This window comes from Magnolia sinica, chromosome 14, assembly GCF_029962835.1.
Source record: "Magnolia sinica isolate HGM2019 chromosome 14, MsV1, whole genome shotgun sequence".
NCBI classification, from domain to species: domain Eukaryota; kingdom Viridiplantae; phylum Streptophyta; class Magnoliopsida; order Magnoliales; family Magnoliaceae; genus Magnolia; species Magnolia sinica.
This window is the reverse complement of record NC_080586.1, coordinates 34,875,966-34,899,460: the sequence shown is the minus strand read 5'-3', so window position 1 is coordinate 34,899,460 and position 23,495 is coordinate 34,875,966.

Below are 23,495 nucleotides of genomic sequence, written 5' to 3'. Positions count from 1 at the left end.
TAAGCTAGGGTTCAAAATAGTGTGGACAGAGTGGATTTCTCACGGACATCACCATGGACCCCACAGAAGGGTGAGTGCGCATCACGAGGACTTGCACCCGGAGTGCACTGGACCAGGCAAAGCAGTCAAATGACCTCTGACCGAGTCGAAACCGCAAGTTGCAAATCTCCTTCCCACCACATGAATTTTTAAATGCGATTGAATGTCAACCTCCAAAGTGGCCCACCCTGGCCACCATATGAAAGATCCAAACCGTTCATCTTGTTCATGGGGCCCGGAGGACCAAAACCCTATAGGATTTCAGGCCATGTATAAAGATGAAGGAGATCGGACAGAGCCATTCAGAATCCTTCATGCGGTTAAGATCCGGGATGGTGGACCCATCTGCGACGATGTGGGTGGTCCGGGATCGTTTTGGGCATGTAATCTCGTCCATCCGCTCGGCCATTGGAGGGCGTGCTCTCTCGTTGCCAAAAGTGGGCAAGCAACCTCCTACAAGACAAAATTATGTGGGGAAAACATTCCCACTTTTGGAAGGGTATGCTGGTACGATCCGAAGCCTTCACCAGGCCATGTGGTGTGCTCTCCACCATCCGCTGTAAGGTTGCAACGTTTCTCTCAGTAGAGCCACTCATCTCGCGAGAAAAGCTTTGGAGGTGGAATATCTCGAGGGATATTGCACTCGGACAAGTTGCAAGAAGAAAGTGGGTCCCACACTAATACCATGCCCCATCTGATCCATCCAGATGGATTGGATGGCTGTTTTAACCGACCAATACGAAAACGCCATTAGAGGCGACGTCATCTTCCCCGTTAAACTGATCAACCCATAATCATGGAGTGGGCCCCACTTTAAGATCTGAGTTGTTTTTCCAGTGGGCCTCGGTGTGTAAAATCCATCCCTCGAATCGAATTTGCCCCCTGCAATTGAGGAAAGGAAGTGAAGGTGTGTGCTCGGTCGATTATCTCGACCGTTGGATGTAAGGTTCGAGCAGACTCCATGGCTATAAAAGCTAGGCATTTTCCTTGGGATCTGCACCAGAAATTCCAGGGAATAGAGAAAGAAAGAGAGCTAGGAAGAGAGTAAGAAAGAGAGAGTGAGTGTAGGAAGGCAAGCTCGGTGCCACACTATACCAAGACGACCCATCTGACTCGGGTCGAGTTGGCTCAATGCTGGCCATTATAGCCATTGTAGGAGAAAGGGAGAAGGAAAGGAAAGATGAGGAAAGAGAGTGAGAGGTGTGAGAAGATACAGAGAGAGTGGGAAAAAAGAGAGAGAGCGGTAGGGGAGTGCGACTGTTGGCAGGCATGGAGCTACACTGGACCAAGACAACCGTTTGGAAACAGAGTGTGTTAGGTCAGTGAGGACCAGGGGCAATGCTGTAGGGAGAGAGAATAGTACAGATAAAAAAGAAAGAAAGAAGAAAGAATCAGAGAAGGGGAGAACGCCAGTGGTTGCACAGCAGCCCAAGCAAAGTCGAGCTTGGGTTAGAGTCTCTGCACTCATGGTTGACTTGACTGAGTCTAGGTCCAAAATGGGTGAGTTGAGATCACTCAGGCCCTTCAGATCTTCTCAGAGAGAGTCATGTTTCTGGGTGGAGCTCCAAACTCCGTCATTGGCAGCACCAACATGTACTCGGGCTGTTTTAACAAATTGGTGGTTGTTGCTGAGTGATTGCTGGAAATGGAGGGAGTTGTTGTTTGTGTTGAGTCTTACTGGGTAAGTTTCGACCTACCAATCCTTGCTAGTAATGCAAATGGAAGAAAGAAAGATAAAGAAGGAGAAGGAAAGAAGAGTTTGGGTTGGATCCAAGCAGTCCAGCCGAGTCAACTCAACTCAGCCGCTGTTGATTAGCACCAACTCAGTCAAACTCAAGTTTGGTTACACCACCAACAACAACACCTATTTTCTCAGTCCCAACTAGGTTACATCTATAGGTGAGCCTCCTCTTATGGTTAAATTACTCCATTTAGTAGGTTGTAAGTTGTTAAATTGTTAAGATATGAGGTTTAGGGGAGGTTAATTTGATTGTGTTCATATGGGCAGCAACCTTTAGGAGGTGGCAAGCTAGATCATTAGCCAAGTGTGGTGGAATCCACCATCTCTTGGACATAGTAAGCTGTCTCCTCAAAACTACCCCACCACTTGAGTATTTCCAAGGTTTAATCGATTGCCTAGGACATGATTGTGTCCTTGTCTAGGCAGGCAATTTCCTTTCAAAGAAAATCTAAATAAATCACTTCACTCTGATCATAGGAGGAGCAGATGGGGCTCAACCTTAAGAAGCACACATTTTAGACAACGCTGTTAAGAGCAATAACTCCCAAGGTGATGATTCTTCCCCTTGGGCTTTCTATCTTCTCATTAGCTTAAGTTATAGTTTTTATTTAAACTTATAATTGATATCTCTCTCTTATAATCACATGTGTAGCTGGTGGAAATTGAATTGCTATATTGCTTGCTTAATCTTCATCCTATATATTTGCTCATGAATTATTTGTAGATTGCTTATGGAAGTTAAACCGGTACATTAGTGGGAAACCCCTACTTATAAATGTACACCCATACTTGGGATGTAACTCAATTGATAGTGATTGCAATGGACATTCGACTTAGTGGTTATTGAGTAGCGATCTAGATGGATCATTGATGTGGGCCTACCATCCAGGGTTATTGTGTCCAATGATTTTCAAGGATGGTCTTTATCGTATGATTTTTAATATTCGCCCTATGTGGCATATATTAATACTCGCCCTACGTGGTTTTGTTTTGATGTTTTCCCTATATGGGTCCGATGTTTTATATTGTACAACCATGCGATGGTAAGCCCCATATATTGTAATATGATTGACCACTAGTCGACGGGTTTCCATTAAATATCCTAAGATGGTAGCCTCATAGGCCGGGGATGTTGGTAATGGGACACTATGCCCGAGCCGTCGGCCTACGCTAGACCATGTGCTTCCCGTACTGACCATGAGCTTATTTAAAACGGCTGGTTGCAAATGGACTAATAATGAGCTGGCAAAGCATACATACATGGCATATTACGATGACTTGGATCATTTTACCCTGCGATTACACTGAATGTTGTGCTTATGACCAGTCATTCGATTGTGATAATGACTCGGATTATCATGCCCTGCGATTACGCTGAATGTTGCACTAATGACCAGTCTTATCCCTGGGTGACGACCCCAATGCCCGTTTGAATGTTTTTCCCGGGGTACAGACCGTCTGGATGTTTTACCCGAGTCGATGATTGCATTCATTCATCCATGCATCTAATAAGACTGCATTTACTCTATTTTAGTTGTCTAGATGTTTTATACTATTTCTTACCTAATGCGGCGGTGTGTAATCTTAAGGGGAGTTCACACTGAGTTGGCCACTCATCCATCAAATATATAACCGTACAGGTAGCACAAGTGGCCCTGATGATATTCACATTCATATTGGTGAGGAGTAGGTTATGGTTGACAAGGGTGCATGATGCTATTTGCTAAGGGTTGCTACAGGATTTCACAGCTCAAGATTGTTGTAAATTTACTTTATTTCACATGTAATGTTATTTCATTTTGTATTCGTAAGAATGGAGACATTGGTTTGTATAAGTCATTATGGGCACTCTCTTGTATACTCTAAATGAAATTGAAATTTTCCTTTATGTTGATTTGTCTACTCTACGCTCATTTGCTTACTCTGATAAAAGAAAATATTTTATCTGACCATCCTTTAAGGTTAACACTCGGGTTTTTGGGACGCGGGTCATATACTCGGGTCCTGAAAAGTTAGGGCGTTACATAAGCGGTACCTTAGATTCAAGCAGTAGCGTCCATACATGGTGAACACATAATAGGCCAATCGGGTTGTTTAACAAGTTCGGTTGGTACGAGCACACGTTGAATCAATCGACATGGAGTGCATAAGCATTCCGTGTGGCTTAACCACTATCGACAACCACCATACGGCTCGGATTCATCAAACTCATCCAAAGTGGCGAGACCAATTCGTCCACTTGATCGAAAACCGTTACCGATTGCCTAGACTATGTAGTAGTCCCAATAACACTCAACTGTAATAAGTGGTAACATATGGTAATCATGATAGCATTTAACAAACAATTCAAACACGAATCTCATTTGAGCATTTTATCAAACACATAAAACATGTTATTATACATATGCATTTCATATATAAATCACGTAGTTGAATTTATGGTTACATGAAGGAATTTACACAGATAGATAAGGTAGTTGAGAATCCTATCTCAACACCCTTATTAAATACAATTTGTCAAATAATTTCTCATTCAGCCATTTTATCAAACACTTAGACTACGCATTTCAACATACATGACATAAATTAGTTATAACATATGTTAAGGCAAATCCTTTCACAATGGAGTTGGCATACATATAACAATCACTTATTCTAGGTTAATAGTCATGGCAAGCATAAATCATGATTTCATTTTGATTCAAACTTTTCAACAACCACATAGAATGCATTATATTTTCGACATAGTTCATATATATGTGTCATATATGGAAAACATCGTATCTAAGTGCATGTGGCAGCAATCAAGTCAGTCATAAATCATTAACTGACATTGAAAGCCTTGAAAACCATAGCCTAAGCATTTATAGTCCACACCTTTCGTCAGTACGCCTGCTACGAATAGCTGCACCTTTGGTTGGTACTCCTGCTACGAACTCGGTTCGTACACTGTCTTTATCTATGGCACAATGACTACCTAAACATTGAAATAGGTTGGCTATTTCACCGATTTCCCTATTTGGATTCCTAAAATGGAATTAGGGTTAGGATTCCTTACCCCAAAACGAAGTTGAAATGAGTTGAGTAGCTAGACATAAAGGCGACTCAACGTGTGAAGCAGCAGAACAGAAGTATTTCAACAAACTCCAAGGGTCTCCCTTCGATCTCCACTCTTTTCTCTCCTTTTCTCTCTTCTCTCTCATAGGGTTAGAGAAATTCGTATGGAATGAGAGAGGGGTGGGTTAAGGGCTTTAAATAGGCCCAGAAGTGATGTCAATGGCCCCAGGGCCATGGTGTACTTAGGGTATAGCCAAAGGGTGGCTGTTTTAGGCCAGCGGAGCCCATCTGGAGGTCCATTGCTCATATACAGTCTGGAGAAAGTTTCCTAACAATGGATCTATGCCAGGTTAAGATTTCGGTCCGATCAAATTAGTGGATCGATCGTGGAGGACCCATTTCGGTTCAACGATCATCGTCACTCGATCGGGGCCACAAGTATACCAATGGGTGCAGGGAAATTTTCCTGATCCAAGGGTGTAGTTGGGTCAGAATCTGATGGTTTGAAGTCTTCAATTTCGCCCGCAAGCGAATGGTCTAATTCACTTAAGCTTGATTTCATTTTCTAAAGATATTCGCATTTCTCACACACTTTACTCAGGGCTCTAGTTGTGCGTTCCGGGACACTATCCAGGCTCGATTCCCGTGTGGTTGTCAAGCCCACTAGGATAGTCATAACCCTATAGTTTCGCAGTCATCAGACTGTCGACACGCGGTCCAGGTCCGATACGGAGTTTCAATGTGCTCCCAAGAGCAACTGGGTTTTGAGATTGCTTCTAGGTTTTTAGGTAATGTTTAGTTACTGATTCTAATGGTTTTGGGTCTTACAATTCGTATAGAAAGTGGTTCAAGCTAATTTCACAAATTATTTAGTTTAATGCCTAATTAATTTTTCGTCTAATTTCTAAGGAATTCGGTCTTTAGTGATTTCTGATTGAGGTGGTACTCGGGTCTTTGTATGGATTTTTTCGAGAGGTTACATGCAATTAAAGATCTTCGCCCATCAACAACGTGTTGTCCAATAGTACAATTCCCAGGTCAAGGTGCGAAGTTTTCGAGTGGGAGACCTAATCCTTCCCAAAACCTTCTAGAACACCCCGGAGCCCGGCTCAAGGACATTGGGACCGAAATGGGAGGGGCTTTATAAGATAATGGGCACAATGTGGCCATGAGCATATCAACTTGAGGAAATGGAGGGACAACCCTTGCCTCACCCATGGAACGCTGAGCATCTGAAGATCTACTACTCATGAGGATTCAAGAAGTCCTTCGACCAAGAGGGCGTCGACTAACTAATCTACTCAACTAGAGCGACCTCCCTTCTTAAAGAGAAAAAGGTGTTCGAGACATTGCTACTATTTTTCTGTCTACTATTTTTACGAATTCTAAAATAAAAGAACTTCCCCGAATCAGGGGAAGAGAATTTCTTTCAAATAACAATTTTAACTATCTGAGCTATCGATCGATTAGGACTGCTTCCCTTAGTATAGGGAAGAAAGTCCTCCTACCAACTACTCAATCCTCTACTAAGTGGTTGGTGTAATTTTATGCGATCGACTATGGGGACTTCCCTTAGTATAAGGGAAGAAAGTCCTCTCATCGACTGCTCGATCCACTACTGAGTGGTCGACGTATTAATTCTATTTTGCACGATCTACTAAATTAACTTGTTAATCCTACATTGCTCGGCCTACTTGCTCTATTTCGTCCGATCTACTGAATTTACTTGAGAACACCATACACAATGATCATGTCAAAAAGTTATCTTTTCATTGATAAAGAAAAGTCATTACATCATTAACCAAAATATTTACAAGGAGGAGATGCCGAGGTTCAATTGACTCAAGAGGGGGGTTGCTTGGCTTTAGCAAGGGCCGAGTCTTCAGGAGATTTGTCGCCCAAGCCATCCAGTTCAAGCTCTGGATATCTTCATTTAACGTCCTCCTAACATTGTTCATAACCATAGTTGAAGTACAATTCTTCCTCTTCGGAGCACTCCCTAGAGACTTTAATTCCTCCACCACAGCTGCCTGAACTATAGGGAGAGAGGCCTCGACTTCGACCAATTTGACCATGGTCTTAGTCAGCTCGGCCTCTAACCTTATAGCCTTGGCTTCCACCTTGGCTTGCTCCCCTTTAGAGATTGAGAGGCACACCCTAAGCCCCTCTGACTCAACACACGATGCGTCCTCTTTCCGCTGAGCTTTGTCTAGATGGATCTTTAGAGTTTCTTGCTCCTCCCCAGACACCTGCAGGGCCCCATGGAGGGCCTTTGTTGGGCCATAGCTGCATCTCTGGCCATAGTGATGACCTCGATCTCGGCAGCCTTGGCAAGGAGCTCTGCCTTCACCTTATCACAGTCATCTCCCACTCGTTGGAATGATTGGCGAGCATCTAGAAGGGCATGGATGACCTGAAATAAAAAATAAAAGTAGAGGACAATCAGTTAGAATATTAAAGAAAGTAACAATTCGAAAGCGATAGGTAAAGGAAAGGAAGTCTACCTTGTAGAAGGTGGTCGCTAAATCGATGAAGAGGGACATCGGTTGGACGTTCAGAATGGCGATGATCTCTTCCTATGGTGCATGCTGAGCTGCCCATGAGGAGAGGAGACTCATGTGGTAGCCTGGAGGTAAGAGAGTCGACCCACCGCCTTTAGAGGCTTGATGCTCAAAGGCACCACCCTCCTCGATCTACTGAACTTGGGTAGTGGGGGGCTCCTCAGCAGGGGGAGCCTTTTCCCGAGCTGGGGATGGATCTAAATCTACGACCTCTAAAGCCATTGGCCAAGGAGGGATCTCGCATGGGGAAGCTTCCCGAGCTGCCCCACTTGCAGCCATCGGAGCTGACTGCTTGGCAACAGGCCCCTCAATGACGGGCTCTACTTGTTCTCCTCGATGGTGAAGGACCCTCATTGGCGCATTTTAGGAGGGAGGTGGACCTTTTTCTTATCCGTCTTCTTCAGAAGGCCAACATCAACCCCTGAAGGAAGCTTCATCCTCTTCATAGGACGAGGAAGATCAGCCATGTTTGCATAACAAGATACTTAAATCAGGAACAAAAAAAATGATTAGAATAAAGAAACTTGAAAGAAAGATTCTACCAGCTACTACTTACTTATTGGCTCGACTAAAGACAAGCCAGACTGATAAAGAGATTTAAGAGTGATCAGCTTCCTCCAATTTCTCACAGCAGCATCCTTCCCCTTCGTGCGATTAACTTGGCGAAGTTGTAGATCGGAGAATATGGGTTGACCTCGAGGAAGAGCTGCAAGGGACATGACTGGTCAGTAAACAAAGCTATAAAAGTAAAGAAAAATGACAAGTCTATAACTCGACTATTCCAGATCTGGAAGGAAAATTTTGTTGGGGACACGAGATCGCAGCCTAGGCATCTTAGCTATTAGGGCTTCCCATTCTTTCGACACCCAGAACCACTTGTCCTTCGAGCCCTTAGAGGATGAGTTATAGGTGATGAGGACTTGGCCCTTGTTTGCCCACGCAAAAAAGAATACCAACCTTGGTGGCTAGGGGTGGCCTTCGCTCTATATAGATACAAAAATTCATTGGCCGACAACTCAGTGAACCCTAGCTGGTGCCATAGGATGTAGGTCTCGAGCAGAGCCCTCCAGGCGTTCAGGATAATCTGGCATGGGGCCAACCTCAGGAGGTGAGTGACCTCCCCTATGATCGGGTGAACGGGAAGTCAAAGACCACACTGCAAGACGACCACATATATGGCCACCTCGCCCTCATGAGGTTGGCCTGGAATTTCACCAAGTCCGAGAGCTTGGAGTATCACAGACTTTGAAATCTGGTACTCCTCCCTGATCCGAAACAGGTAGGCATTTTGCAGCCTCGACCTAAAAGGGTCAACATCTAGGGGCCGCTCCACAGCAGGCTGAGCTACTGCCCTTGATACTAGGACCAATTCTATTATTTCTTCTTGGCCTAGCAACACTGGAGATGGTGGTATAGAAGGAGTGCCCAACCGAGAGTCCAGACTTCCCGGAGCAGACTCACCGTGGAATGACCCAGATATAGAATGTCTGTTGGAAATGTTTGATATTCCGACCAAAAAGTGAAAAAATATAAAAGGGGAAGTAAAGAGTGGCCGGAGTAAAGAAGGTTGGAGAAAAAGAAGCTCACCAGAGAAAGGATTTTCGACTTACCAGAAATGGCCAAGTCTGGTGGTCTGGAAGAGCAGCAGAGGCAGAAGATACAAATGAAGTGATTTCGAGGGCATCCCCCTATTTATAATCACCTCGGCTATGACATTGATTACCCGCATTCAATGCCACAACCTGAAGAGGCACTATAGCTCATGCCTCCTTCCATGTGGCGACTACCTATTCGCCAACTGACACAACTATCGAGGAGCAAGACATGTGTCCACACGTTACTCACCGAGAATCCAAGAGGTGTCGTTTCAGGACACATCTCCTAGAGTGTTGTTCCGCAGATTCACATAAAGATGGATCTAGGATAGCAATCCAAGAGCACCAAGAAAACACAAGAGAACACAAAGATTTAACGTGGAAAACCCTTTCGAAAAAAAAACCACGACACAAAGTGACAGATCTTCACTATAAAAGCATAAATTACAAAGAGAAAGGACTTACCCGATTCGGACAACCTCGAATCTCACCCTTACTTCACCCTTTAAAACCCTAGAACCCCTTATAGAAACCCTTTGGAATACTTTAGAAAGCCTTAGAATTTTTTAGAATGGTCCTAAGAACTCCTATTTATAGTTTAGGAAACCCCACTTTCGCACCAACTCGAAATAGTCCGAAAACAGCCTCAAATTTACGCAGTCCGCCCACAGTCTGCGTAATCTTCGACTCGTCGAAGCAGGGCTTGGGCTAGTTGAAGGGCACGTCGAGCTTTCTCCGAGCTAGTCGAACTTTTCAAATTTAAGACATCTGTTAATCAACAAGTGTCCCATCATGATCATTACTAGATCCTCCTTGATCCTCATGCTGGCCTCCTTTCTCTCTTCCGCCATAATAATAGACAGGTCCGACCTCTCCCACATGAGACATCATACAGGTGTCGGTCTACACAAACTTACTTCCTGAGCTTTTGAAGAGCGCTCAGAAGTAGGGGGTTCCTGTTATGGGTAAGAGCGCTCAGAAGTAAGGGAGGTTTGATAAGAGCTCAACCCCGACAACTGAGCACGACCTTTACGAGCATCTTGGGCACCAACTCCCAATAGTTGCCTCAGATCTGGTTGATGTCTTTCTATCGCGACCAATGAACGACCTTAAGTATCGACCCGACCTGCTTCGAAGAAGGGCTCCAACCACAATCGACAGTTCGACCCAGTCTGTATGACCTTGGCCAATTCAACTTGGAGGTCGGGCTCAGCCATCTATCACGACCTCCTTGGTAGCCAACCACTGGGATCTCCTTCAAATGTAAGGAGGATCAATCCCCCTTAGATCTTCATTGAAAATTATGCTAAGGATAAAGCCTTAGATTTCGAGGATGATCCCTTGTGTGATACATAATTGAATGATAGATTCATTGTCTTGTACGTAACTAGCATTAAACAACTACAAATAAGAACGACACCTACGGTAAAAGGTATGGAAAAAACCCTAAGTCCTACCCAGCCTGCCAGACCTATCGTTGGCATATGAGGTTCCCTTGTTGTAGCTAAGGTATCTATTATGTCAACATGAATCTCTCACTATTGAGACTGGTCGAGAATTTGCTGGTTACATTTCCAAAGTCCCAACGTGACCATATGAAAAAAAAAACCACCAAACGCGCTTCCTCCCGATGAAATAAAGATGGGAAATTTGCGACTGTACGACCCATTTATGGCCCTATTTACGAGACCAAGCCCACCTTATTTTCCCTTGCGAGAATACGCCCCAGCTGTATGGATGGCTTGCCAAAGGTCGAAAATGCCCCTGCTTGTTCATTCAAGCGGATCGGCCGCTGCTCGAAGACGAGCGCTGACGCTCCTCGAACTCCGGGTTATACGAACGGTTCAAAAGAGATCAACGTGACATGGGCCCCATAGTTATGTATTTATTATATCCACAACGTTCATCCATATTTCGAGATCATTTCAGAGCATTATCCAAGCAAAAAAAATCATATCCAAAAAGCAATTGGACCACACCACAAAGAGCAGCAGAAAATTGATTTTCACCGTCGAAACTTTTGTAAGGCCCATCATAACATTTATTTTCCATCCAATCTATTCATAATGTCACAAAGACCTGGATGAAGAGGAAAAACAAATTTTGTAATGATCCAAAACTTCTGGGACCCCTAAAAGGGTTTCAATAGTAGACGTTCAATCTTCCACTGCCTTTTACAGTGTGGTCCACTTGATAGCTAAATCTATCTTATTTTTCTTCCCAAGCATTTGTACCAGTTCGCCAAATAGATGGACGGTTTGGATATAACACATACCTCATAAAAGGACCCACAAAGGTGGTGGGCATTACAACAGGGAAAAAAAAAGCCTGGTATCTATGGCTACGGATTATAACCGTAGAGATAACCGTAGCCAATGCTTTTTCAATATGTCCTCTACTATGCATCGAAGGTCTTTCAATATGTACTTTGATATATCGAATGTCTTTCGATTAATCAAAAAAGGTCCAAAACTGTCCAGCAACTTTGCATAAAAAATCCTACAATTTTCGATTAATCGAAGTGTATTCGATATGTATCGAAGACATAGCTACAGATTATAGCCGTAGCTATAACTACAGTCCATAAAAGTCTATGCAAATTTTTTTAATTTTAAATTTTAAATTTTTTATTTTTTACATGGAGAACTTTATTCTACCTACAATTTTCTCTAATACATATTTATATAAATATGCATATATAAGCATATAAAAAAAATTCTCTCTTTTTTCATTTATTTCTATATTCATTTAACAGGAATATCTTCTAAACCAAAATTAGTTACTTTATGTACCCTATATGATTTTGGGGTAGGAGAAGCTACTTTAGCCAACTAACCTAGTTACTTTCTAAGGTTCCATCAGGTTGATGGTCGAAAATCCATTTCATTCACTTTGCGGTCAATTTCAATCAGTTCGTGGTCATTTCCATGCATTTCACCGTCAATTCCCTCCACTTCACGGACAATTCCATGCATTTCACGGTCATCCCAAACTATTCCGTGTTGATTCACAGTCATTTCGAGGCATTTCACGGTCATTTGCATGCATTTCACAGTTAATTCACTTCAAACCATGATCATTCCCATGCATTTCACGGCCATCCCAAACATTTTCGTGTTGATTTACGGTTGTTTCGAGGCATTTCACGGTCAATTCCCTTCACTTCACGGTCAGTTGCATGCATTTTGTGGTCAATTCACTTCAAACCATGATCATTCCCATGCATTTCACGGTCATCCCAAACAATTTCGTGTTGATTCACAGTCGTTTCGAGCCATTTCGCAGTCAAGTCCCTTCACTTCACGATCAGTTGCATCCATTTCGTTGTCAATTTGCTTCAAACCATGATCATTCCCATGCATTTCACGGTCATCCCAAACAATTCTGTGTTGATTCACGGTCGTTTCGAGGCATTTCGCGGTCAATTCCCTTCACTTCACGATCAGCTGCATGCATTTCGCGGTCAATTCGCTTCAAACCATGATCATTCCCATGCATTTCACGATCGTCCCAAACAATTCCGTGTTGATTCACGGTCGTTTCGAGGCATTTCGCGGTCAATTCCCTTCACTTCATGGTCAGTTGCATGCATTTCGCGGTCAATTCGCTTCAAACCATGATCATTCCCATTCATTTCACGGTCGTCCCAAACAATTCCATGTTGATTCACGGTCATTTTGAGGCATTTCGCGGTCAATTCCCTTCACTCCACAGTCATTTGCATGCATTCCGCGGTGAAATTGTTCAAACCATGATCGTTCCCATGCATTTCACAGTCGTCCCAAACAATTCCATGTTGATTCACAGTCGTTTCGAGGCATTTCGCAGTCAATTCCCTTCACTTCACGGTCAGTTGCATGCATTTTGCAGTCAATTCGCTTCAAACCATGATCATTCCCATGCACTTCACAGTCATCCTAAACAATTTCATGTTAATTCACGGTCGTTTTGAGGCATTTCGCGGTCAATTCCCTTCACTCAACGGTCATTTGCATGCATTTCACGGTCAAATTGCTTCAAACCATGATCATTCCCATGCATTTCACGGCCGTCCCAAACAATTCCTTGTTGATTCACGGTCGTTTCGAGGCATTTCGCGGTCAATTTGCTTCACTTCACGGTCAGTTGCATGCATTTCGCGGTCAATTAGCTTCAAACCATGATCATTCCCATGCATTTTGCGGTCATCCCAAACAATTTCGTGTTGATTCACGGTCGTTTCAAGGAATTTCGCGGTCAATTCCCTTCACTTCACGGTCATTTGCATGCATTTCGCGGTTAAATCGCTTCAAACCATGATCATTCCCATGCATTTCGCGGTCATCCCAAACAATTCCGTGTTGATTCACGGTCGTTTTGAGGCATTTTACAGTCAATTCCCTTCACTCCACAGTCATTTGCATGCATTTTGTGGTCAAATTGCTTCAAACCGTGATCATTCCCATGCATTTCACGAACGTCCCAAACAATTCCGTGTTGATTCACGGTCGTTGCGAGGCATTTCGCGGTCAATTCGCTTCACTTCACGGTTAGTTGCATGCATTTCGCGATCAATTCGCTTCAAACCATGATCATTCCCATGCACTTCACGGTCATCCCAAACAATTCCGTGTTGATTCACGGTTGTTTCGAGGCATTTCACAGTCAATTCCCTTCACTTCACGGTCAGTTGCATGCATTTCGCGGTCAATTTGCTTCAAACCATGATCATTCCCGTGCATTTCACGGTCGTCCCAAACAATTCCGTGTTGATTCACAGTCGTTTTGAGGCATTTCGCAGTCAATTCCCCTCACTTCACGGTCATTTGCATGCATTTCGTGGTCAAATCGCCTCAAACCATGATCATTCTCATGCATTTCGTGGTCATCCCAAACAATTCCGTGTTGATTCATGGTCGTTTCGAGGCATTTCGCGGTCAATTCCCTTCACTTCACGGTCATTTACATGCATTTCACGGTCAAATCGCTTCAAACCATGATCATTCCCATGTATTTCACGGTCATCCCAAACAATTCCGTGTTGATTCACGGTCATTTCGAGGCATTTCGCAATCAATTCCCCTCACTTCATGGTCATTTGCATGCATTTCGCGATCAATTCCCTTCAAACCATGATCATTCTCATGCATTTCACGGTCATCCCAAACAATTCCGTGTTGATTCATGGTTGTTTCGAGGCATTTCGTGTTCAATTCCCCTCACTTCACGGTCATTTGCATGCATTTCGCGATCAATTCCCTTCAAACCATGATCATTCCCATGCATTTCACGGTCATCCCAAACAATTCCGTGTTGATTCACGGTCGTTTCGAGGCATTTCACGGTCAATTCCCCTCACTTCACGTCATTTGCATGCATTTCGCGATCAATTCCCTTTATTTTTGGAGGACTGATCACCTGCAACGGAGATACATATGCACATACAAATTTCTGAAGGCAGAAACTAGGCTGTGGCGTACCACTGGTTGTAGGTGGTGATCGTTCCCCCTATTCTCTTAAGATTATAGAATAATTGTACAGATATCGATACTGGTTTCAACGACATCACCCTAGCAAACGCTTAATCTGACCTGAGAGAATATACACTGGGCACTTCTGTTTCAAGTATTTCAATCAATTACTATAGGAATTTGGAACTACAAAAGGAGATTATTTCCATACCTTAGCTTTTGCTTGAATAAAAGCATCCAAATTTAGAGGCCTCAATACTCACGGTGCATTATTTGTACCTCACTAAATCAAAAGGCAATGGCAATTTATCACATGTGAAAAAGTGAAAGAGAGAGTAACGAGTAATCAGATGAATTGTAAAACTGCACAAGTGGACACACACTCTCCAGCGACAAAATGCATGAGAATGATCATGGTTTGAGGCGATTTGACCATGAAATGCATGTAAATGACCGTGAAGTGAAGGGAATTGATCGCGAAATGCCTCGAAACGACCGTGAATCAACACGGAATTGTTTGGGATGACCGCGAAATGCATGAGAATGATCATGGTTTGAGGCGATTTGACCATGAAGTGCATGCAAATGACCGTGATGTGAAGGGAATTGACCGCGAAATGCCTCGAAACGACCGTAAATCAACACGGAATTGTTTGGGATGACCGCGAAATGCATGGGAATGATCATGGTTTGAAGCGATTTGACCACGAAATGCATGCAAATGACCATGAAGTGAAGGGAATTGACCACGAAATTCCTCGAAACGACCGTGAATCAAACAAAATTGTTTGGGATGACCGTGAAATGCATGAGAATGATCATGGTTTGAAGCGATTTGACCGCGAAATGCATGAAAATGACCGTGAAGTGAAGGGAATTGACCGCGAAATGCCTCGAAACGACCGTGAATCAACACGGAATTGTTTGGGATGACCGTGAAATGCATGGAAATGATCATGGTTTGAAGCGATTTTGTAAGGCTCGTATTCTAACCCGTACCGTCCCGTAGGCTTCCGTGGTCCTCCCGGTAGAATTTCGGCGACCCGTGATCTTTTATTGGCAGTTGCACGCTACCCCGAGTGGTATCCCGTATTCAAGAGTCGGCTCGACCCGAGACCTATACCCTTGCGACCGTGCAGTCACTACGATTCCGACGCCGCGTCTCTCTCACCGAGGGGATACTTAGGCCAGGAAATGTGGGCCCGCGTTCGGTTCGAGAAAACGTCGCGCGTTGCAAATACCGAGGGAATCTCTACAACCTTTCAAATCAATCCCATCAACATTAGTCAAGTACATCCCATCATAAGCCATCACTCACCCTTACCTCTTCTTACCCAAAGTCAATTCAACCCATGCTTAGCCCATTCTTTTCTTACAAAAGTCAAAAGAACCCATCCCTTTCCACTCCATCACCACTCCTCCCCCTCTCTCTCATTTCTCACTCTCCCAAGCAACTCCCAAGGAGAGGAAACGTCCAAGCTCTCCATGAGAAGACCCATGTGTGGCCCACTCCCTACCACCCTATCTCTCATCTCCACCCTTGGATCATCATCTCCACCGTTCAAGGAGCACTTTTGGAGCATTGGAAGGCTAGGGAGGAAGAAGAATGATAAGTGGGTGCTTCTCTCTCTCTCTCTCTCTCTCTCTCTCTCTCTCTCTCTCTCTCCCCCTCTCTTATTCATTTGTTTTGTGTATGAAGACGTGATTGTGTGGCCCACTTAATGAGTTATGAGATGTCCAAACCGTTCATCAAATGGACCTCACTTTGATGTGTGTATTACCCACATCATCCAACTATTTGGGTGACTCACCTGGACAACATGTCCATAGGTGGGGCCCACCTTAAAATGCATGTCCTAGGCAACCGTCACTGGACGTTGCCACTGTGAAGCATGAGCTGACAGTGGGTGTACTCGTTCAAAAAAAAAGAGGGGCTTTTGGGATGGGCTGTTGATGTAGGCCCCACCTTGGTGTATGTATAAAATCCATGCCGTCCATTTCGTTTCTCGGCCCATTTTAGACGTTGAGCCAAAAGATGAGGCTGATCTGACAATCAAGCGGACCATACTATAGGAAATAGTAGTGGTTACCGTTAAAGAAACCATCTTGATGTTTTTATTTGCCAATATGCTGCATATTAGTCTCATTTCGTCGATCATGAGTCGTAGAATCCTATGGCTGGGTCGGATCGGGCTGATGTGAGCCCTACCATGAAAAATCTATAAAAAAAACTATTTTCTTTTTTTAAAAAAACAAGATAAAGGAGGAAGAAGCGCTGACGTGCTGCTGCCGCTGCCTGCGGACGAGCTAGGCCTCACGGCTCCAGCTATGAGCCCCACCGTGATGCGTGTCGACCATCAACACCGTGCATTTGATGGGTCCCCTCGGACCAAGAGGTTTCCCCAAATATCAGCTGTATCCGAAACTCAGGTGGGCCACACCATTTAAAATCATGTGGAGACATGACCAAACATATAAAAACACTTGGCAGGGCCTACCTGAAATTTGGATGCGGCTGAAACTTGGTCTGAACGTTCATCCAAGTGGGACACGCATAATGGGCGGGCTGGATCAGTGGACCACATCACAGTGGGCCCCCGAACCGTGACCCCATGAACGGTTTAGATGGCAAAAAAATTTCCAGCATGGATGTAAATAAACATTATGGTGGGCCCTGGCCCATGTGACCTTATAAACAGGTTGTATGGCAAGTAAACATTGTAGTGGGCCCCTGGCCCATGTGACTTTATCAACAGATTGGATGCAAGTAAATGTTGTAGTGGGTCCCAATGTCGTGTGACCCTATCAACAGGTAAAAAAATAAAATAAAATAATAATAATAATAATTAATTAATTATTGTAGTGGGCCTCAAGTCTATATGACCTTATCAACAGGTTGGATGCAAATAAATATTACAGTGGCCCAGGTTGGATGCAAATAAATACTACAGCGGGCCCTAGGCCCATGTGACCCTATCACTAAACCAGTTTGGATGGAAAATAAACATCATGTTGGCCCTAGTTTGGATGGACGGTATGTTGGACCCTAGGATGGGTGGAAAATAAACATTTTGGTGGGTCTTACTTAAGACCCATTTATGTATGTGTTGTGTCCACAATTGTAAACCTCAATCATGGAATATGTGACTTATCTATGCCTTCCATCCCTATGGGACCCACCACGATGCATGTGTTTCATCCAACCATCCAACCATTTTTGGAAAATGATTTTAAGGTTTAGGATGAAAATAATACAGATTTATTTATCAAGTGGACCATAGTGCACGGTGAGGATTGAGCGGCTATTTTTGAAATCCTTGAGATTTTATGATTAGATTAAATGGGAAATAAATGTTATGGCGGGCCTTGGAAATTTTAGTAGTGGAAATCATTATCACCACTTATATTTTAGTGTGGCCCATTTGATATACATGGGGCCCAGTGGTGTGGCCCATTTGATGTACGTATGACCATGTTATGAGGCCTACTTTGATGTGTTTTGTGGCCCATTTGTCAGGCCTACTTTGATGTATTTTGTGGCCCAATTGTCGAGCCCACTTTGGTGTATTTTGTGGCCCATTTGTCAGGCCCACTTTGATGTATTTTTATCCATGCCATCCAGGGTAGGCACCCCATTATGATATATATCAGGGCCCATGGGTTGAGGCCCATTGAGATGTATTCAAGGCCCTTGGGTTAAGGCCCATCGAAATGTATTTAGAGCCCATGAGCAGAGCCCACCTCATATATTCCATCCTAACCGTCCAGATCATAGAGGACTAGCCTCGATGTATGTTTTATCCACACCATCTATGGGACGAGTGACCCACTATATGTATGCATGCTATATCCACACTAACCATCTAGTGGGGCCCATCTGCTGCATGTACAGGGCCTACCTATTGTGCATTTGTGCAGCCATTTGACGCAACCCACTTGATGTGTCACGCCCCAAACCCGGAAATCAGATTCGTAGGAATCCCGATTGCCGAATCTGGTGCCGACAGCCTCCGTAGTACCCCATTCTCGGATCCTAGCGTTCACACGCCAGATTCCGATCCTGGAATCCTACAAGGAGGATTTTTTTTTTCTGCTAATGTACATTTATCTCGTAATAAGCATAACCACAAGTATACCCAAATCATAAAAGCAACATCATTATCACATATCAATTAATATAATCATTTGAATACAATGCTGAAAGGGAAATACATATATCGAAATCAAAGCTCCAGAATACAACTGCATGCTCCAAGCTCAACGCTGTCATGACTTAACGCCACTCGCACGCATCTATCGTGCATAAGCTTATAGAAAGCTTAGAGGGTGGTGTAAGTGTGTGTACAAGGTAAGTGCCAAGTATTCGATATAATGCCATTATCATACAAACTGGAAGTACTGGTAATCCATAAACCGTACAATATCGGAATAAGCAAAGATACTAGCAAGATCATGAATTATCTGAGTAAACAGAAATACTCACAAGATCATAGATCATACGATAACAGAGTAAGCGAAAATATGAACAAATCCATGAGCCAATCAATATATACGCAATATATAACAGCTACGCAAACGAGGAGTCATAAAGAGCCAAATATCAAATGTAGAGGATGCATTACAATATACATTTCTGATGAGTAACACAAATAGCATCAGTCGTACCTAGACCATATAACCATATAAATGCAATTGGGTATATAATTCCTTATGTGTTCACAAATACGTCAGCCATATCTAAATCATATAAATGCAGAAACACAGTAACTCAAGATGTCGTATGCCGCGGATGTAATGCAATATGCGGTGTGGATGGAATGACCATACTGGAGTGTGAGTCGGGATGGTAGTACGTAGTATCGCAGGCTATGGGGTCCATCACAAGAGACTTCTATCCAAACCAGTCCCATACCTAAATTTGGATAGTCAGACTCAATGTGGTAGACTCCTGATCTCAGGTTAGTCGCGTGCCCCAACCGAAATCCTGGCCAGTGCGAAGGCACACGTATCAACTAGTTGCTTACCACCAACCCGAGTAGATAGTGAATGAATGAATGCATGAATGAGTATGCAACCCCTGCTCACTAAATCCACATATCAGTACGATTCATCTCTGGGATCATCACCGGGGTTTAATACACTCCAAATGGCACTGTCGCTCTCCCAGCCGCACAGTCCAAGTGAGCGTAAGAAACCTCACTATCCGCCTGACCAATAGTCTGCCAATACCTATCTGGCATGTCGATAGCGGACCCATTCACGAGCTGGTCAAACTCAGCCTAGTATTGCCCCCTACCCTCGGGCGGGTAAGGCCACACCCCCTCCCAACCGACCACGACACAGTGGGAGACGCGGCCTCCTGGTATTCGGCACTTGGGCGCTCATGTATCCACTCGGTCTCGACGTTGGGGCGTCTCCTGGCCACGGAGGTTTAGGGATTTTCACCCAGGGACATCTATGGCGCCCGTATGCTAGAACCAAATATTTCCGGTGTCCCATTTGGCCATCCACGATACGCCTGTGGAGGCTACGACCCTGATGTCGCTAGGGCGTACAGAAATCATAATGCGAGATGCATGAGTCATACAATCCAGTCATGCATCAATCCTACGCATACTGCGTGCTCATGTGAGATAACCTCCGCCTATCAGGGAGCCTCATAACGACATGCTCAATGTCATATGCAATGATCAACTACATCTCATAACAAACATGCAGATGATGCGTATGGGCATGTATCATGATGCTATGCTGTCACATACTCATAACCAGTATCAACAATTGGCATCGACAATCAACCTAAATAATGTGGATATTTAACCAACATTGCCCCCAAAGAATGACCCACATAGAGCCAAACATATAATGGGCCCACGGCCTCACACAAGGGCCTAATATACAACACAATGGGTCTTACTCAAGGGCCACATATACACAACAGGTGGACCCTGCTCATGGGCCTAATACATATCACGATGGGCCTTGCCCATGGGCCATGAATACATCACAATGGGCCTTGCCCATGGGCCTCAAATACAGGACATGTGGGCCCTACACATGGGGCTTGAATACATCAAATGGACCATGCATCATAGGCTTAATACATATCACAATGGCCCTCAACTACGGGTCACATATACATCATATAGGTCTCGACAATCGGCCTCGACAAATCGACACCGATAATCTACATCGATAATAAGCACCGACAATTAGCAACGATAATCGACACCGACGTCCGGTCACATAGACAAGACTGGGTCCATAGATGAACATCTGATCAACCATAATATAAAGATCAGCCCTCGGCCGTGGTTATATCAAATCTGGTAGCATGGAGCCATCCGTCCATGGTAAATGGGGCCCACTTATTTAGGTTAACCCACGAAGAGAATGATGAGAATGGGCCTGATAAGGCCTAAGGAAGGGTCACAATGTGGACATCTAACCATCACTGCCCAGTAATGTGGACATTTAACCAACATTGCTCCCAAGGAGTGGTCCACATAGAGTCAAACATAAGGTGGGCCCAAATATCCAACAAGTGGGCCTCAAACAGTCATCACAGGTGGGCCTTACACATACAGCACGTGGGCCTACACATCACGGTGGGTCGATACATTGGGCCTTACCATTGGGCCTAATATACACATCACGGTGGGTCGCATCATTGGGCCGCACCAATGGGCCTCATACAATTCAAGTCGGGCTTCAATAAATGGGTCAGAAATATATCACAATAGGCTACGACATACAGGCCAGAAATACGTTGCAATGGGCCGCACTAATACATCAAGGTGGGCCTCTTTATATGGGCCGCACCAAAAATCATTTCAATAGTTGTGGGTATAACATATGTATCACCATACCCATGGCCCACGTATGATGATCAGCACTGGTACAAACAAATCCATGTAAATCGGTGCCAACCAAACATTGTCGAGCACTATCCCAACATTATGGATGAGGTGGATACAAAATACGAACATCTAGGCAGGCCGCACAAGTGGACGGTGTGGGTGAAGTACACACAGCATGGTGGGCCTGTACAGTGTAGGCGGGCCTAGCACATGCAGCAAGCGGGCCCTGCGCCATCAAGACGGGTAGATGGTGCGGATATACAATACATTTATCATGGCAGAATCATACATGGAAAATGGCCTTATATACATCATATTGGGCCTCGACCCATGAGCCCCAAATACATCTAATGGGCCGCAACATAGGGACCTCATATATAACAAGGTGGGCCATAAATATGGTAAGTGGGCCACACCACATGGCCACATGTATATCAAATGAGCCACACTCAAATATAAGTGGTGATTATGATTTCCACTACTAAAATTTCCAAGGCCCGCCATAACATTTATTTCTCATCCAATCTAATCATAAGATCTCAAGGATTTCAAAGAGAGTCGTTCAATCCTCACCGTGCACTATGGTCTACTTGATAAATAAATCTGTCTTATTTTCATTCCAAACCTAAAAATCATTTTTTTTTTCAAAAATGGTTGGACGGTTGGATGAAACACATGTCCCATAGGGATGGAAGGTATAGATATGTCACATATTCTGTGATGGAGGTCCACAATTGTAGACACAACACATACATAAATGGGTCTTAAGTGAGACCCACCAAAACGTTTACTTTCCACCCAACCTAGGGCCCAACATACTGTCTATCCAAACTGGGGCCAACATGATGTTTATTTTTCCATCCAAACTGGTCATAGGGTCACATGGGCCTACTGTAACATTTATTTGCATCCAACCTGTTGATAAGGTCATATAGACCTGGGGCCCACCATAATGTTTATTTTCATTCAAACCTGTTGATAAAGTCATACAGACATGGGGCCCACTACAACATTTATTTTTCTCCCAACCTGATGATAGGGTCACACGATCATGGGACCCACTGAAATGTTTACTTACATCCAATTCGTTGATAAAGTGGCATGGGCCAGGGGCCCACTGCAATGTTTACTTACCATACAACCAGTTTATAAGGTCACGTGGGCCTTTGGCCCATTGTAATATTTATTTGCCACCAAACTTTTAGTACGATTTTGTGGTCCTGGGGTCCACCGTGATGTAGTTCACAAATCCAACCCGTTCATTGTGTGTGTCCCACCAATTTAAGGGTCCAAACTGAGTTTCAGGTGGGTCCAAGTTGCATGTGGACCCCAGCAGTTGATTCCATGTGGCTTGGCATACCACCGCATGAAAGGTGATGGTGTGGGCCATCCGAGAACTTTTTATGACTTATTTTTGAAATCAACGTATCATAAAAGGGGACCTATTAAATGAATGGCATGGATCTAGAACATACATCACGGTAGGGTCCACAATTGGGGCCAAGGGGGCCTCCTTATTTAACGTTAACGTTGGACGTCCAGGAGTCTGGACGTCAACGTATACATGCATATATAGATATTTTTTTTTTCTTTTATCCTAGGTGGGACCCACATTAATCAGATCTACTCCGTCCATTATATGTGTCCCATAAACTTAGAGGTCCAAACCAAGTTTCAATCACATCCAAAACTCAGGTAGGCCCCACCAAATGATTTTATATGTTTAGGCATGTTTTCACATGATTTTTGATGGTGTGGCCCGACCGAGTCCCGTATAAGGATGATTTTTGGGATGGACATCTGAATTGTGGGGAACCATCAAATTCATAGTGTTGATGGTCGAAACACATCACGGTGGGGCCCACAACTAGGGCCGTGCGGCCCTGCCAGACCGTCCGCCAGTGCTTTTTTTTTTTTTTTTTAAATGCCGTTTTCTCAAGGATTTTCACAGGTGGGGCCCTCATCAGAAAAATCCGCTCCACTCATTGGCTTCCATACCCTAAGACCATCCAAACAAGCCCGATATGTAGCATATTTTTGGCGAATGAAAACATTTAGGCAGATTTTAACGGTAAACATTATTATTTCCTATGGTATGGCCCGCTTGATTGTCAGATCAGCCTCATGTTTTGGTTCAACGCCTAAAATGAGCTGAGAAGTCAAATGGACGGCGTGGATTTTATACATATATC